General features: G+C 37.0%; 1 long non-coding RNA gene across 1 annotated transcript; it reads left to right on the forward strand.

Moving 5' to 3' along the window:
• Positions 1-209: 209 nt before the first annotated feature.
• Positions 210-11,011, forward strand: LOC128639880 (uncharacterized). Its single transcript, XR_008399271.1, has 2 exons — positions 210-417; positions 10,819-11,011. It is a non-coding gene; the product is annotated as an uncharacterized LOC128639880 (long non-coding RNA).
• The last annotated feature ends 2,141 nt before the right edge of the window (positions 11,012-13,152 follow it).

Here is a 13,152-nt window from a genome sequence, read left to right on the forward strand (position 1 = left end):
ATATTATTCTTCCAACAATCATTCAACATAGAGTAAAGTTAGTTGCATGAAAAAGCCATCAAGCTTATTAATTACACTGCAGTGTTTTGGAGATTAAGGAAAAGCAGCCAATGTTCCACAACAGATGCAGTTGCAACTGATAGAGACAGAGTAGCTATATATAAGGGTGTATGCAGGCAGAGTAGGATTTCAATCAAACCAAAGTTCTGTATAGCTTATCCTCCAAACACACAGACAAAGCAACAGGAATACAGTTGTGGGGCATACATGGTTACTTTCCTCTGATATACATAAAACTTCCTCCAAATCAGCACAGCTTCGATCGAGGCTTTCGCCGCACTTTAGGTCAATTACCTTCACAGCTGATGTGTTACGGCTCCTGCCATTTAACCTGTAATTACGATCCTCTTGTCTGTGGTAAGTGTTATATACTTTTAGCGGCTTGAACTTGGCTACTGTTTGACTCTGGGATGTCTTTAGCAAACATCTTGCCCACAGAGTTTTCTGCTCACCCGATCAGTAGAAAGTTTTCTTTGTAGCAAACCTGCACACTCGGCTACCAGACGGGAACGAATGCTGGTTACATTTCCCGATGCGCGTTTCACCCATAATACCTTTTGTGAGTTTGGAGTTTGACAGGGCTGTCAGGTGTTTATTGCATATCTTGAGGCTCCTCCCATTTTGTTTACACCTTTTTTTGCTTCGGTTGGAACTCTCATTTTACAAAAATTCATGCAACATACTTGTATATTTTGTATACTTTTAAAAAAATCATGTATGGGGTTCTTATTGATTCTGAGAACAATGGTATCATTTTTACTAAAGATATATTTACAACAGCATTTTTACTTAAAATACATCTATATATACTTTTAAAACTTTTTCACTAGTATCATATATTGTGTTATATCAACGCCTTATTAGGCTATGTTTCTGTTACTATTTCACATTATTACAACAGGGAGCTTTTTCAAGGTAAAATATTGAGGCAGAAACACTCAAATTGTATTTGCCATATTTTATTTTTACAATGTTTCTTTTTAATTGGAGATTCCAAAACTGACTAAAGTTTTTGTTACATATTACACATATTTGCCACGTTTTTAACACTTTTGACATTATAACAGCAGAGGTAAAAGAATATATGCAGTGTTTTGTTTTTACTCAGTTTATTTCAAATAGGAGATTTTTTCCCTTTTTCCCAACGTGGTCTTTAGAGAATTCACTAGGTCTCTCTGGAATGTTGATATAAATCAATCTTACAAGAAACTTCTAAATTCAGATTGTAAAATAAAGTGTTTTATTATACATGTAGTCAGGGCTGCCACTAGAAATTGTGGGGCCCCTGACTTAACCATTGATCAGGACCCCCCCCCCCCTCCTTTGAAATGTGCAATTTTTGACCAAGTGACTAAAACGTATATGCACTTTATTCTTAAGTGTCTATTTAAACTTGGAAATGTAAAGGTAGTAACATACACTGAAACACACACACACACTCACACATAATGATTCACATATAGACACTCTAGCAAACACGCAAAGAAACTCAGACACAGACACCCAAACAGACACTTAGCACTTGTTTACATTGACCTGACAAGTAATGAGGTAAACTACAGTTTTGTAAAAAAAAAAAAAAAAAGGAGATTTAGAAAACAAAATATGGAGTTCTGATTATCTTTTTGTAAAGGAAGATGACAACTAAATTATGACAACAGCATGCAGTGGCTGAAAGGAAGGGCCCTGAACAGCCTAAAACAATAATTTAAAGGCTAAATGGTAGATTGGTGATTTCCGGAAAGGTCTCATTAGTCTCAAAGTCTGTAGAAAGATGTGAATAATCAGTAGTAAGGTCAAAATGTCCTAAAAAGGAACAGACAATGGACACACACACACACAAACTCAAACTTGCACATACACCCAAGGAAACACCAACACCTCAGAAAACACACAGACATACACACACACAGAGAGACACCCACAGAAAACACAGAAAGACATAGATACACACTCTCACTGAGACATCCACAGAAAACACACAAAGACATACACACACCCTCACAGAGACACCCACATAAAATACACACCCGCACAGAGACATCCACAGAAAACACAGACATACACACACACACACACACACACACCCTCACAGAGACATCCACAGAAAATACAGACATACACACACACCCTCATAGAGGCATCCAGAGAAAATACACAAAGACAAACACACGCCTACCCTCACAGAGACACCCATAGAAAAAGCTCAAAGACATATGCACACACCCTCACAGACATCCACAGAAAATGCACAAAGACATACACACCCACCCTCACAGAGATACCAACAGAAAAAAAATACATACACACTCATAGAGACACAAACCAAAGCACAAAGACATAAACACAGACACCCACAGAAACACTCACAGGAGGAAACAGTTATGCACCTTGCATCCCCTAAATCAACAGTGTTTGACATGCATGATAAAAAAAAATGCAGAAATTAAGAGATCACTTTTTAAAGAATCATATTTGTAAATGTGCAATTCTGTGAATTCAAAATTGTACATTAATGATCTGAGTAGATGGCTAGATGAAGAAAAGTACTTTTAAAAGGTTGACATATGTTTGTTTGATATTTTCCCCATTTTCCCCAACCAAGAGCACCACTTCAAATATAGTGTACAAATGTTCCCATCTGTCAGTTGTACTTGTGGATTTTGAAAATGCTGTACTCTATATGGTCTTGGTGGAACCATAAGCTGTGGTACTCATACCATTAGATCTGGTTAAATGCAGGATTTAAGCTTGTTGGTATGCATTTCAAAATTAAGTCAGCTGTAGAGTAAACTGAACAGTTTTAAGTTAACCTGTCTCATTTCCAACACTGAGCAATCTTAGTCTGAGAGTATAACATGTTATGCAGATGTAAAAATCTTAGATAAAATGCCTCCTTGTATCTGGAAAGTCCTTGCATAAAGGGGCAGTAAACTGGAATATAATATATATAATTTGTGTATTGAGGAGGAAACATTTCTGCATGGTTTTAAATATAGAATTTCTACAGAATTGTCAAATAATCATAAATACACTGCTGCTAAAAAAATGTGTCTTTATGGACCCCTGGCCCCACCATCCAACTACTACCACACTGAAGTTACAATCTTAAATTGCACAAAGAAATAAAAAACATTTGCTAAGTAATTCCTAATTCCTCTGCAAATGAAAGTGATCAGCCGTCTGACTCAGGCACACACTCTACAAACAAAGTGCCAAGTCTGTCTCACACTGTGCATAGTGGTTTAGTGCATACTCAGAAATCCTCTCAAATGCTAATACTTTACTCCTTGTAATAACATTTCCCATGCTCAATTAGCACTCTTCTGTAGTATCCACTGGTGGCTGTCAAATTTTTTTTTTTTAGTTCTTGCCTCATGGGGCCCCCCTAGCCCATTGGGCCCCTGACAGTAGTCACCCCTGTCACCCCCTGATGGCGGCCCTGCGTGTAGTAGCAAAAATGTTTCTAATAAAAGCTATAGCTATAGCTATTGCAAAAGTGTATTTAAGTATGCTCTGTGCACCAGCTTTCACAACAAAGCACTTGCTCAGAGAGCCTAAGGTGCTTCTACCATCTGGTAATTGCTGACATTGTACAAGCCCCACTGGTGCTCTGAGCAGCTGCAGTATTACAAATTCTTGTATCTAAGCCTCTGCAGACTGTCCCCTTATCTCAGTGCTTTTGACAGGCATGCAGTTTAGCCAATCAGTGCAGACTCCTAAATAACTACATGGGAGTCAGCATATTTTTTTTATCTATATGACACACATGAACTAGTACTGTCTAACTGTGAAAAACTTTCAAAATGCTCTGAGCTAAAAGGCGGTTTTCAAAGGTTTAGAAATCAGTTTGAGCCTACCTAGGTTTAGCTTTTCAAAAATACCACCAAGGGAACAAAGCAAATTTAGTGATAAAAGTCAATTGGAAAGTTGTTTAAATTTTCATGCCCTATCTGAGTCATGAAAGTTTAATTTTGACTAGACTGTCCCTTTAATAACCCATATATTCAATGATACTGTGTTGCTGGTTCTAAATGGCAAACAAGCACTTAACATTTTAATGTTTATATTTAGAGCATCAAGATGTTAACTCTTAAACATAAAGCAAATGTATTAACTAAAAGTACAAAGAAAAAAAAAATGTTTTAAACTCTATAAAATAAACAAGAGCTGTTTAAGAACCAGTTTTTAAAAAAAAAAAAAAAAATTGTAACCGTTCCCCAGTCACATACATGGACATTGTGTAACACGCCATAGCGCCATCTGTTGGTTGAAAGTTCCTTGACATGTGTAACACAGCTCCATCTATTGGTAGCAGGTTCATCACCAAAATGTGTACTAGGGAAATAGACTCATTTGCATATATTTTGCATAGAGTGACAATTCATTGTATGGTTGTGAGTTTTATCGTTTATCCCTCCCCCCGAATCCCCCTTCTTTTTGTTAGAATTATATTTTATTATTATTATACTGTTTTCTACATGTTTTCTATATATTTATGTTTTATATGGCATGTCACCCTAAATTAAATGGGGTGTTTTTAGAGTCTAGTACAAAGTCATAGAAAACACATTGAGCAGTTCATTTTGGAACTGGTTGTTTAGCCTTGCTTTTTCAGTTGGTTCTGTAGCAATCTTTGGAATGGCTGCAGTAAAGTATACAATCTTTTTGTTAAAGTTGTAGTGTGGCTATTGTAATAATGCCTGAAAAAGTACACATCAAATACATATATGAATGTTATATGATAAATTTAATGGATCAGCATTTGTAATATGCTGTGTTGTAGTGATGGGAAGTTTGGTTCATTTCGGAAAGTTCGATTAACTGAACCGATCCATGAACCGATTAATCAGTTCACTTGAGCATGTGATGCAGAGCTTCAGATTCTCTTACTGCAGACTCTCTGCCCGCTGATCCGATGTTTGAATCATGACTCATGATTCAGTGTCTGACAGTTCAGCTCCTCCTGAGTCCTCACAGGCAGCGTTGGCTCCTTCACAGATACATACAACAGTACATAGAACAAAGCATGCTGTATACTCTGTTCTATGTACTGTGTTGTATGTATTTTCAGATATGCATATCTACTCTGTATGGCTTATAAATAAATATAAGGGTGAGACCTGCTGCTTCTCTAAGGGTTAATTTAAGGTGCAGTTTGGGGTATATTTGAATCAGTGTACTGTTAACTGACTCCTTTGCAATGAATCATTCAGTTAACAGTACACCGATTCAAATATACCTCTAACTGCACCTTAAATTAACCCTTACAGAAGCAGCAGGTCTCAACCTTATATTTATTTATAAGCCATACATAGTTTGGGGCTGTTTAAACATTAATACTTTTAAAATACAATTTTATGGAGGAATGCAGTTAGGGGTATCTTTGAATCAGTGTACTGTTAACTGGATGATTCATTGCAAAGGAGTTAGTTTAGTTAACAGTACACTGATTCATTTGCAAACAGTTCACTTCTTGAATCAGTAACAACACTGGTAATATGATCCTAGAGTGAGGAGTTCTGATTCTGCTGTGTGATTCATTGCAAAGGAGGAGTTGGCAGAAGCAGAACTCACTCTAGGATCGTATTACCAGTGCTGCTGCAGACTCAGGAAGTCTGTTTGCAAACGAATCAGTTCAGTCTGGTGAACTGATTCACACAGTTCACTGAAAAGAACCAGTTCAAATGAACGATTCGTTCATGAACTGGACATCACTACTGTGTTGAGTACAAATTTGCCATCATGAGGTACAAAGGGCTTGTCACTGGGGCAGTACCCTTAAAAGGCCAGATTTGCACAATTTTTTAAGGGTACAATATGGTACCATAGGACTGAGGTCCAGTCTAGTCACCAAAGGTACATATTTGCCTTTGAAAGGTACAATCTGCAAGGGTACCAATTTGTACCCATTTTAAAGGGTACAGCAGGTGTACCTTTGAGGGTACTGCCACAGTGACAAACTGTTGTACCCCTAAAGGTACAATTTTTACACATTTTTTCTGACAGTGTCTGTGCATTAATATTTTAACCGGAATGTCCCTTTAAGCTTTAGAAACCCCCAATTGAAAAGCAATTTCCTGCTTTTTCAACTGGTGTGTGTCTTAGGAGTATAAACTATTTCTATACATTTAGTTATTTATTTATTTTTAAATACACATTTATTTAATGATGGGGTTTCAGGCCTTCAAAAACACCTAGAGGTTCTCAAGACCCTTGTTTTAAAGCCCAGAAGCCCCTCTTTAAATAAAGCTCCTGTATATGTTTTCATAGCCTGGTGATCACCAATGTAATAATGATCAACTTGCATGTGCATTTATTCGAGTAGCTATCCACGGGAGTCCTTATGTGCAGGTCAAAGTTATATACATATACCCAAAAGCCCTTATTTATATGAGAATAGCCCCTTCTTCTTTTTACAATAGAGTTTAGAAATAAATGTAATAAAAAGATACCTTTTAACACTTTTATTGTATAGTTCTCACACATAAATTAATGGTATGAATCTGCTGGAAAAAAATGTAAAATGACCTATAGGAGGGTTTAAATGTGAGCAGCATCTAAAAACTCCAAAACAGCTCATCACAGGAGTGGAAATGGCTCAGCAGTTAAGCATTGTTGCCAAGGTTTGAATAAAAAATTAGAGGGACACAATGCAGCAGAGCCACGGCCATGTATGGTTTGCATATCTCTGCCCACTCCAATTCACCTAAAAACAAGCACACGTATAATTTTATCCATACTGGTTTCTTAAACGGATAGAAAAGTCCAAATTAAACTTTCATGATTGAGGTAGAGCGTGTATTATTTAAAATTAACTTCTACTTTGTTGAAAAGGATATGTGCATATCCTCAGCAGCAATGAACTATTGGGAGCTAGTTGTTGACTGGTAGCTACAGATTGCAGAGGTTAAACACATGGTTATATGCAAGCAATAGAGAATATTAAAATGGTTCAAACTTCACCACAGTGCACCCTAGTATTATATATATGTATAAAATAAGACAGTGACATAACCTGCTAACTGCTCTGTTGGGGCTTCTGGAATAAAGAACCGTGTATATAGATATGTTGAGAATGTTTTTAGGTGGCATTTTATGAGGTTAGTAGTCATTTTAGATCTTTTCTGGTGCAGTTATTGCTGGCAGTATGGTAATAGATCCAGAAATGCCCAAGTAAATTTGGATTTTTGTGTGTGAATGTTTTGTGAATTCCAGTCCCAGCATATGAAGAGTCTGATATTCTAAGCCCTACTAAGCAAAGCCTTAGTATATACATGGTGGAAAGTAAACATGTTCCAAATTGTGCAACACTATTATTATTATACTTTATTTATGAAGCGCCTACATATTCCGCAGCGCTGTCCATGGATACAATTAATTTAAATAAAACAATACAAGAATTGTTAGAGACAGGACAACATTTACAAACACATACAGGAGGGATTGAGGGCCCTATTCCCGTGGGAACGCTATTGCGCTCTCTTGCTTCATAACCCCTTGTCTCCTATCCTACCTGGAATTATATATAATGGCTTCCCCTTACCTAACACCTGACTACACACTGCTAACCTTCTTTGCAACCGAAGACCACACATAGATAAAAATACAGAAAAAATACATACTGTTAGCAATGAGACTAGTAATGGCAATACAATAAAATCAAAAGCAACAGTGACCTTTGGGCACAGAGGTCACTGTTGCTTTTGATTTTATTGTATTGCCATTACTAGTCTCATTGCTAACAGGAGTAATGCATTGCATACAATATTATTAAAATACTGTCTAAATTGAACAAGTGACAGACTTAAAAGAAAAAGGCAGAGAGCAAAAAAACCGGACTGTCACAGGAAAAACTAGACAGTTGGAAACTATACAGTTAAAGGCTTAACCACTAAATACATTATAGAAGCACAGTACTGAGGTTATTTCCAGCCTTCCTCTAGTCAAGGGTGCCACCATTGCATTCCAGTGAGGATGTGTTTGCACATGTGCATTAACTTTACTTCAGATACCTGCAGTGTAACTCAGGTTCCAGAAGTGCAGAACCCATAATTAGAGGTAGGTGCATGACATTTATTTAGTATTTAATGTCCCTTTAAAGACTTTGTGTCATTCTAGTTGGATTTACCAATGTGAAGTTATTTTCCTCCTTTCTAGACAGGAACAGTTGAAGTAGTATTATTTTTTTCTTCTAGTCCTCTGAGTGATAAGGACTAGGACATGAGCCGTTAGTATTGGTATGGTGACTCCAGTCCAATCTGCAGTGATTTTGAAAACCACATAAGTGCAGCATTTGTCTCTCATTCTCATTGGGGGAAAAGGCAACTTAGTACATAAATAGCTTTTAACTTTCTTTTAGGAAACCGTGTTTAACCAGAGCTCCAAACTATCCCAAATCTTGTGGAATTTTGTTGGGTTGGAAGAAGTCTGCCTGATTCAGTCCTAGCACATGTCCTGAATTTTAGGGACTGTCCCAGCTCCCCCAATAAACTCCCATAGTCTGCTTGCCCGGCCCATGATGAACCTTTTTCCCACCCCACACACACTTGTACCAGCCCCTCCCATTTCAAACACACCCACAAAACACTGCAAGATCCCTCACGTCTCTGGCCAAGAAATGTTAGGAAAAATGGACTAAATATTTCTCCCAGGGCATAATTTTCAGTTTTGCCTTCAATGAGTTTTAAAAGGATCTACACCAAATATTAATGTTTGCATCAGGTTTAATGGTATTTTTATATGTTAGTTTGCAAAAAGGAATCAATAACTAACATATAAGCACTACAGAATTTGGTGGCACTTGACAAATAAATTGCTTATGACATATTTAATACTATTAGTTAGCATGCATTGTGTATGCTTAAATATTATGTTCATAGAAAAATTATTTCCTGGAGATACAAGTAAGTTTAATATTTTCTGTAAAGATTTCTCTTAAATAAAAGCTTGTTTTGCTGATTAAAAAGTATTCAAATTCTCTTTAATGAACCAGTGCCCCTTCTGGTGAAAAGTGGTATAGGACTATGTTGACTTTTCATTTTATAATCATCCAGACATCTACACTTGAGATTTGTTTTTTTATGATTCTAAGTGCTCTGAGCTTTCATGTACTAAGGGAACTTGAGCTATATTCGGCCTAGGGATCTGGTGTCTTGTAGCAATACCAACCCCCACTGTAGGCTCAGTGGATTCCTTGGAGCTATCCAAAGCCTACATTGTAGCTACTCCTTTCGCTATTCACACTAAATGTTCATATAAATTGCACACAGTCTATTTCTTACTTTTTTGAAAAGGGGAAGGTAAGTTTTTCACAATTAAAGGAAAATAAAAGTGCAAAAATGAAAATGTTCTGTTTTCCCAGTGCAATATTGCCTGCTGCAAGGGTTAAATCATACCTACCAACATTTTACAGATGCCTTCAGGGATGTGGGAGTTTGTGGATGGGCCCATGTGTGGGTGGAGTCGCACATGGAGGACAGGGAGACCTGCTGTGGCCATGTGTCTGGGAGGGAGTGGGAGTGTCTAGACGCATCATGGACATGGCTCAATCTGTCCCTTAAAGGGACATGAAATCTCTTTTGTTTAATGATTCAGATAGAGCATGTGATTGTAAACAACTTTCCAGTTCACTTCTATTATCTAATTTGTTTAGTTATTTTGTTATCCCTTGTTGAAAAGGATACATAGGTAGGCCCAGGAGTTGCTGATTGGTGACTGCTCATAGATTCCTCATGTTATTGGCTCACCCAATGTGTTAACTAGCTCCCAGTAGTGCATTGCTTCTTTTTCAACAAAGACTACCAACAGAATAAAGCAAATTAAATATTAGAAGTAAATTGGAAACATTTTTAAAATGGTATGTTCTTTCTAAATCAAAAAAAAGAAACATGTTGGGTTTCATGTCCCTTTAAAGCCAGGACACCAAGGTGCTGTGGAAACGAATATAGCCATCCACCCTAACCTGTGGAAATCCCTCAGGATGCAAGACAGTTGGCAGCCATAGTTTAAACACATATATAAAGTCAACTCCAGAGTAGAAATCCTCTACTAGGACCTAGCAGAGCACATTTAGTGAGTCAATGGCAAAAGACATATGTGTGTAGTCACCAATCAACACTTTCATCCCAGAAGTACATTGCTGCTATGCTATGCTAATAATATATTTAATCCCCTTGCAGCAAGCAATAATGGTTAAAAACTGTTAAACAGATAGTAATATGTGAGCAACAGTGCAATAATAATAGACTTAATAACAAGAGGAGCGCAACCGATAGCGCCGGGAGCGTTATCCTCTTGGGACCCTCCTCTAAGAATAGATCACAATTTGGTATTACAAGTGAACGGTAAAAAGGTAAACCAGAGATTCTTAAATGGACGGTCTACTCCAGAATTGTTATTGTCTAAAAAGACAGATAATCCCTTTATTACTTATTCCCCAGTTTTGCATAACCAACACTGTTATAGAAATACACTTTTTACCTCTGTGATTACCTTGTAGCTAAGCCTCTTCTGACAGCCCCCTTATCTCAGTTCTTTTGGCAGACTTGTATTTTAGCCAGTCAGTGCTGACTCATCAATTAGTTTTAGCTTTCAACAAAGAATACCAATAGAACAAAGCACATTTAATGGTAAATGTAAATTGGAAAGTTGTGAAGGACGCATGCATCAAGCTACATACAAGGTTATCCTGGAAGAAAATTTGCTTCCTTCTGCTCTGACAATGTTCCCTAACTCTGAGTATTGTTTTTTTTCCAGCAGGACAATGCTCCATGCCAAACAGCCAGGTCAATCAAGTTGTGAATAGAGGACCAACTGATCAAGACCCTGTCATGGCCAGCCCATTCTCCAGACCAGAACCCCATTGAAAACCTCTAGAATGTGATCAAGAGGAAGATTTTACTCAAACACATACCTATAAATAGTAAAACCAAAGAAAGTGGTCTCTTAATTGCAGTGGTCTCATATTTTTTTCTAGAGCTGTATATATACAGGTGTCCGGTAATAGACCGGACTGTCCGGTATTTCAGGTTACTGCCCGGTAATTTAATTAAAAAAAAAAACGGACATAACCTTAGGTAGTTAAGGTGTGTTTAAAAGTGTTTTACATTTTATTTATTTTATGTTGCAAAACTTGCATCTATTTCCTTGTCCTGTTGCCGGAGTCCAAGCCGCATCCCCTACCTACCCAGCAACTAAGTCAGCCCGTGTCCACCGGCACCTTTTAGCCCTAGGCTTCACTGTACTTGTCTCACAGCAGCTGATCGCCGTGCGTGCCTGCGTGCTGCTGTGAGTGTGTGTGAGACTGAGACTGTCGGACGTCACGTGATCATGCTCGTGACGTCACGACAGCAGGAAGACCTGCGGGGCGGGCTGCGCAGTCTACAGTGTCAGACAGTCTATGCTGCTTACAACTCGGTCGGTTGCAAGATAAGAATAGTGCAATTGAAGCAGTGAAATCTTAGATTAGACTCAGTCAGTCTAAATAATACAACATGAGGTATGTGTCTCAGTCTCAGACAGTTCTTTTAAAAAAAAATTATATTAATATCACCCTTCCTTCACCCACACAAAATGTGTGTATATATATATATATATATATATATATATATATACACACACACACATATATATATATATATATATATATATATATATATATATATATATATATATATATATATATATATATATATATATATACATACACACACACACAGTTTCAGGTTGACTGCCAGGGTGCTAGTAGGTATCAATATTAGTAAAGGAAAAACTTGCACTCACTGGAACTTTTCAATAAATCTTTACAGTAAAGATTTATTGAAAAGTTCCAGTGAGTGCAAGTTTTTCCCTTTACTTTATATATATATATATATATATATATATATATATATATATATATATATATATACACACACAGTATATATATATACACTTTTTTTTAACCCCCCCCCCTCCCTCCCCCCTCTTATCTGTCCGGTATTTTTGTTGCAAACATCTGGCAACCCTATATGTGTTTAATGTTTATTTATATATGTGTATGTATATCTCAATAGAAAATCATAGTTTTAAAGTTAGGGAAGAACTCCACTATTTGACCTTGAACTTTGAGCACCTTTGGTTTAGACTTGCAGGGGTGTCCAAACTTTGCTCTCCAGAGGTTTTGGAACTATATTTCCCATGATGCTCAGCCAGCATTTTATCTATCTGAGCATCATGGGAAATGTACTTCCAAAACCTCTGGAGAGCAAAGTTTGGACACCCCTAGTTTAGAGCATCTTAGCCTTAGCTCTCAAGCAATAGCCAACATGAGTTTTCCAGCATGCCCCATGAACTCTATTATGTGAGGATTTAGATCCAGGTGTTCGTTTGAGCGCCAATATATTGCTTTCAACTTGTAAGATGAGCACAAAAATAAAAGCGCTATTGATTTAACTGAATATTTTTGTGCTCTAATTATAATATAGGTCAAAATGTTCTAATACATTATAGCATTTATTTTTGCATGTTGATGTCCCTTTAAATACAGAACTATTCTCCAATACTGAAAGTATAATCACAAAACACTTCTAGTGCTTAGTGCCTCACACCAGGGGTGGTCTTGGAATATATGATTTAGAGGGGGAGGCAACAAAGGTAAATATGGTGCACAGGGACCTCATATTTTTTTTAACATTTTCTTAAAGGACCAGTAAACACAGTAGATTTGCATAATAAACAAATGCAAGATAACAATGCAATAGCACTTACTCTGAATTTCAAATGAGAAGTAGATTTTTTTATAACACATTTCAAAGTTATGCATATTTCCACTCCCCCTGTACCATGTGATAACAATCAGCCAATCACAAATGCATATACGTATAGTCTGTGAATTCTTGCACATGTTCAGTAGGAGCTGGTGACTCAAAAAGTGTAAATATAAAAGACTGTGCACCTTTTTTTTAATGGAAGTAAATTGGAAAGTTGTTTAAAATTAAATACTGTATCTGAATCATGAAAGTTTTATTTGACCTGAGTGTCCCTTTAACTGCCCTTTCCTAACTCTGCTAAATCACTGGTTACATTAAAAGGCAAATTTAGTGCATCTGG

Source organism: Bombina bombina, chromosome 9 (genome assembly GCF_027579735.1).
Source record: "Bombina bombina isolate aBomBom1 chromosome 9, aBomBom1.pri, whole genome shotgun sequence".
In the NCBI taxonomy this organism is placed as follows: Eukaryota; Metazoa; Chordata; class Amphibia; order Anura; family Bombinatoridae; genus Bombina; species Bombina bombina.